The sequence below is a fragment of the Phalacrocorax aristotelis genome, chromosome 1, assembly GCF_949628215.1.
Source record: "Phalacrocorax aristotelis chromosome 1, bGulAri2.1, whole genome shotgun sequence".
Lineage (NCBI taxonomy): Eukaryota > Metazoa > Chordata > Aves > Suliformes > Phalacrocoracidae > Phalacrocorax > Phalacrocorax aristotelis.
Genome location: NC_134276.1, coordinates 154,209,492 through 154,215,914, shown reverse-complemented (window position 1 = coordinate 154,215,914; position 6,423 = coordinate 154,209,492).

Sequence of the window (6,423 nt, the reverse complement as noted above, 5' to 3'; positions counted from 1 at the left end):
TTTTTAAGCTAAAGTAGAAGTGAAAGAGCTTTTTGTCCTGCGTTGTTATTTACACAAGGATACAAAAATAGTATATAGGATGATGAGCTAGGTTTCTTCCCACTCACCAGCATATCAGTTTAAGGATAGCTGTGTCCAAGGAAAATGCAAAACACATGCCAATGAAATGGCCAATAGGACTTAGTATCAGAGTGATGTTCTCTTCTGTCACACCAAGTACATGGAAGGGCTTTGTTCAAAGCCTCAGAGTGGACGAACTGCTTTAGTTAGGTTGGAACATAGAAACCCAGGCAGAAAAAGGCTTTTTCTCTGCCAATAGAAAGTGAGGAAAATAAGAAAAAAGGATGGAAAAAACAACGTGAAACAGAAATCATCTTGATACTTGTAGTTTAGGTGTTAAACAGAAAGAAGGAATGAAAGTCAAAATAACAAATTAAAGCCTGAATATTGTGTGTTCAGTGGATTTCTAATTCTGTATATATCTATTAAACCAGTGCTATATGATATCTTCTCATGGGTTACTCTCTTTCTCCTGTTCCTTTTCCTTTTTTTTTTTTTCAGTTTGTATATTGATTTTGTAAGCTAGCAGTGTGTTACCTTTTCGATTTTTTTAAACCTGTATGAAAGCCATATATCCATATTGTAGAATGAAAGTATTAATCCTGTAACATCCCTTAATGTTTCCCTTAGCTCTGTGGGATTGTGGGAGGCTCTAGCGAATGTATATGTTTACCAATTGTATCAACATAATTTACTTGCTCTTAGCAGTGATAAAGAATTAAATAAACTAATAAAGAGAAGTGTGGTGTTCTCATTTGGTTGTGAAAACCATAGGGGACTTCTGAAGTGTCTTAATACCAAGTATTCTTAGTGGTCTGTCTTTATTGTGCTAATTTCCCTTCAGCTATAGGTGTTGCTTGTCACAGAAACATTTTTCTTTGTAAATTCAGAAAAAGTTTTCGTCTGTAGAAAGAAATCTGCCAGAAAATTATTCTAGCAGAAAACTGCTCTTTGGTTTATTCATACCAAAGTCTGAAGCCTGTCTTCCCCAAATTCCTGACACTTATCAGTTCTGTAAAGCAGCTGGTTTCAGTATACAGTTATTTCAACCTGTATAATATTGACACAATGATGGGTTACAGACGAAAAGTTAGATTTTGGGGCTGATTTATATTTTTTTTTTAAATTACTCTATCAGCTAAGCAGTGGGAAAACCTTATTCCCAGCCCCATTGTGCTCAGCTGTTTTACTTTAATAGTGACTTTAATGAGTGTGTCTGTTTGGTGAGAAACGATTAAGCCTTAAGAGTGGAGGATAGAAGTTAAATTACGTTAATGGACTAAATAGAATTATGCAGAAATTCAGGTAATTCTCATTTTATGTTAATTTATTCTCCTTTCCTTTTGTTCTTTCATTATCCTTTTTTTTTTTTTTCCCCCTAAATGTACTTTCTTTTCCAAATACTTTTCCTGGTTTTGTTTCTGTATCCAACTATTAGTTAAAATGTTAGAATAATTAATTGCTCCATACAAGCCATTCCATCACTTACTGCCAAAAGAGGGAGATGCTTCACACTGTTTGCAAGACTGGGAGATTTATACAGGCTTCTGAAATTGTTTGGAAGAATGAAGTATTATAAAGTATGAAAACTGACAGTACACTAATGGACACAGGCAACATAAATCCTACCAATCATTGGAAAGGAGACCAAGTACTCATTATTGTTTGATTACAAAAGAAACACTTTAATTCTTTTTTAATAAGCTACTTAGCAGTTAGTTACATTTTTAGGTTACTAAGTAATGAGAAAGTTTCAAGATGCTCTTGTTCTTCCATGAGAGATATCTAATCTTGTCAGTAAGCATGAGCTGCTTGAGGATTGTCTCAAGCCATGCTTAGCTTCCCAAAGCTCCATCATGCATGGCACACCGGTCTCTGATTTCTCCTGTCCTTCCCACCTCTGTTCCCAAATGCTGACTAAGCTATAAACGAGCCTGGCAAAGAACCTGTGGATCAGTTCTTTTCTGGTGGGTTGCCTTCATGGAATTGGGTCTTAGAAGGCCACCTCTGTCTTTACGTAGCCTCTTTTTGTTATATATGGAGTATATGAATGGAGAGGACCATTCATGCAGAAGAGACCCGAGTTCTGCTACAACTCTGTGCTCCAAACTTCTGGGAGTGGCGGTTCATTAAGTGGATCTATGGATGCAAGGAGGACCACCAGTGGTGAGTGGGATGAGATGCCCACGCAAAAGTAACCACTAGCAGTGTGAAGGCCACTTTGAGAACTGTAAGACCCCAGAGCTCAACCTATGCACCACTATTGCTAAAGTTAAAAAACTGTACTTCATCATCCTTCTGGCCTTGTACAGGAAAGAATTGTAATTAATACTCAAATGCATGATAGTCGCATGTGCACATACACAGAGACACACTCACCTCATCTCTTGCCTTGTAGATGACAGGGCAACAACTGATTTTTCACTGAGAACAGAGAATTTGCAAAATCAACTGTTCACATTCAAGATGAAGCATTCCCACAAAGTAACAACACAATTTTGTCCATTGTCATCTTTTACAGTGATGTGGGGAATCACCTACACAAAGACCCTCTCTCAGTTTATCTTAGCTTGTACTAATTGTCTCCAGAGAAACCCAAACGGAAGAAAAAACCTGTAATATTATAGTAAAACACAAGTCTCAAAATCTTCACTTTTTGCTGAAAGCATTTCTTAAGAAAGACCATCACACTTGACTTGTGGTCAAATAAGATTTGACAACGAATATAAATAGGCATGCACACACGCATAAATATGTGTATACAGACACACACAGAGTCTTAGACAAAAATATGTCCAACATTTCCAGGTACCCTGAGTTATAGAAGGCTCCATTGCTACACAATCACCATTGAAACTATTATATCCATTGGCAAAGAGTGGTTTTTAATTGTATTTATTCAGTCTCTGCTTTCTTAGTTACACAGTAGTCCTTTTAACTTACTGCTTCCCTCCATTTCTACCCCGGGAGCAAAAGATGAGAGCTTTGATCTGAAAAGGTCAGTAATTATTTTTTGTCCTTTTCAGCAGATAAAGCCTCTCAAAACCAGAACACAGAAAGAACCCTTCTTTAAAGACAAAACAAAACAAAACATAAACCAAAACAAAAAAAATCATTAAATGAAATAAAATTTTTATATATATATAAAATGATAAATATTTTCAGTTAATTGATAGCTATTCAGCAGTTGCTAGTGTTTGTTACTGGAGGTTCTGGAGGCAGAGTAAAAGAAAAATATAGAAAAATAAGGTATGGTGGGGATGGAGGAAAGGAAAAGAGCTTTCCATAACAATGATAATTAACTTGCATACTATTGTATTTTGAAATACAGCTGTTACTTTGTTTTGTTTTTACCCTGATATTCAACTTCAAAAACCTACTGTTCATAATAAAACAATTCTGCGCCCAAGTTAAATTTTTTCTGTTTGAAAAAGTAGCTTTTTTATTACATTAATTTCTGTATTTCTATTATTAATTACATAGCACTATAGATGTTCATGGGACCTAGATACTCAGCCTTGGACAAGGGCAGTTGGTGTCACTCCAGAGTGCACAGTGGGACTCAGTCTGACAAACCGGCTGCTTGGGGATGTGCCTGATACAAAGGGAATCTCCAGCTGCAAGAATGGACCAACTTCCACTTTCTCCTCAAAGCATTTATGGAGGAGGTAGTGGCCGAAGAGATGTAATAGAGGGCAATATTATCCCTATTGGCCTTTCTTTTTCTTTCTTCCTTGCTTGATTTCTTTCTTCCTTTCTTCCACTCTGTGCTTGGGCTTAAGCCACATACTGCTGACCCAGAACTCAGGGGTTCAGTGGTCACCTGGGAAGGGACATGTCTCTGATGTCTGCAATTGCATGGAGTCACTGTTGTAAATAATCTCCAAACTTCTGTGGGGCTAGGAGCTTTGAGAAGAAATGTTGAGGTGGAGCAGTGCTTTTGGAAGGTGGGAATAGAATCCCTGATGTAAAGATCAACAAAAACCTAGGTACACACGTCAGAGAAAGACACAAAAAAAGGGCCCAGACTGAGGTGCTGAAGAGTCCTGTCCCAAAAACAGGATTACCTGGGCCATCGGTAGAGCTGGCTGCAAGGAAAGCCAGAGATTTCTTCTCCTGTCTTCTGACAAGATGCACTAAAAAGATTTATGTTGAATTCAGGACCTGATTTTTGTTATATTCTGAAGGTGAAGGGGCCCATTTTCAGCCTGGAGAAATATCTTGAGACTCCTGATACAATGTATAAAGATCTTAACATATATAGTATCTCAGTCCTGTAACAAATTACACGAGTTCTGTGCTTTATGTGCAAAAGCCCGAGGAGTGGCAGGACCAGGTCTCCATTTATCCTTAGCTGGGAGTGAAGTACAACATTTGTTCTTTTTGTTGTTGTCCTCCTTTGATGACAGGGGTCCATCAAGCCACCTGCACAAGTGAGTGTTGCAAAGACAAAACATACGCTCCCTGCGATAAAGACTATTTTCTAAGTAGTTGAATTTGACCTGGGCCTGTGTATCGTCACTGCTACTTGCTCTCTTATCAGGAAAGCTCCCTAAATAAGCCACTGCTCTATCTACCAGCATGGGAAGAAAAAGACCAGTTAATATTCTTTCAGTGCAGTGTGTACCCAAAAGAATAAGTGCTCTGGAACCTTAACATAAGGGTCACATTAAAGTGGTAGAATAATGGCAGAACAAGCAGCTCTTAGAGGAAGAAGAAACAATGGAAAAGGCAGCCACCTTCCTACTTTGCAGCATTTATGCTATGGGTCCATGGATCAGAGGGACTTCATCAAAGGAGATGAAAAACACTCTAATATTAAACCCAGAAATATACATTATTTGCTGCTGTTATTAGTAGCAATGACAACAACAATTTAACAGCCACTCTTGTGCTTTGTACCGTAGTTTAGTAATACACTCTCAGTTAACACCTTTGGTTCAAAAACTTTTATGCAGCTTTTCAATGCTAAGTACCCACCATCCCTGTGCATGAGGTGGAAGGTTAATCTCAGAGGTTGTCCTTAGGCTCCCTCTGTAGCCAATGGAGCATGACAAGTCTATTCAGAAGGTGACTCAGTGTAGACGGCTAATTTAGCAAATCTGAAAGATGTCATGAAGGGCCTCTGTCCTCACTAGCTGTGGAGGGAGCTTAGGGAAATGAAGTGTATTAGGCTGACCTGAGTTTTGCCTGGTAGTTTGCCCTCCCATTAAGATAGCAAGCTGTAACACTGAATACCAGCACTTCAAAGATATTTAGGAATTTTAAAAGTAAGGAGCCTTAACAGCTTTGATGACAGGGGCCATAAAAAGTAAAAGGCAAGTGGGCTAAGGCCATGGATTGTGGCAGCAAGTGATCCAATCTGAAGTCCCAGTGCAAATCTTTCTTGTCAGAGGGGAGGGAGGACTGCCCACATAGCATGGCCCCAAGTACGGCCCAGAGAGCGGGAGAGAGGGGAAAGAGGAGAGTTTGCTGCCTCCTCCTTGGCCCTGACATCGGTGCTGAGGCAGAGGAGAAAGTCCCCGTTTTTGTTCACTTGTTTGCCTGAGCCGAGGGAGGGAGGGAGGCCGGGTGAGTGGCTGTGCTCCCTGCTGGGCTCTGGGTCCTTTGTGCCACACAGCAGGTGTGAGGGGAAGCTCCTCTCCCCGGATGAATGCGCATGTGGATGCGGATGCCCCCGCTTCTTTCAAGGCCGAGCTGGGAACCAGAGCGAAGCCACATTTCTCAACAGCAGGCCAGTAATTCCTGGAAACAAACGAGCACAGGAAGGGGCCACAGAGCAAGAATGGGGATGGTTTGGGAATAGCTCTGCAGGACTACTCCTTATCTAGCATTGCCCATTGACAGATTTAAGGCTTCATCCCACAAGGCGTTCAGCATCTCCCGAGAGACCTAAAAATGGTGTTTTAAATACTTTTCTCTGTGAAAAGCTGATCTGTCCAAAAAATCTCTCTAAATTCTTCAATTGAAAGGGGCTACATAAACTTTAAAAAAATTTATCATAGTAGCCACAGGCGCCTCTTATTTACATCCCAGTTCCTCACTTGCTCTTTGTTTGGCACAAACGAGTTCTCGCCAGCCCGACGCTCTTCCCCCTGCATCCATATCAGTGGCTGCAATGACAAGAGCTCTAAGCCAAATGCCTGGCATCCGAGAGCCTCTGCCAGGACAAAATCCGCATATTTAGATCTCTGCTTTCAGTGCCAGGTGGGAGATGTGAACGTCAAAAAAAGGAGGCCTGAGGCTGCAGCTGGCAGTCTGTGCTGTTGCTGCAGGGGGCCAGCCACTGTTGGGGAGCTTCAGAAAAACAGAATTAAGCACATGAGTTAGAGCTGATGGGTTGTGGTGCTGAATTCACCACAT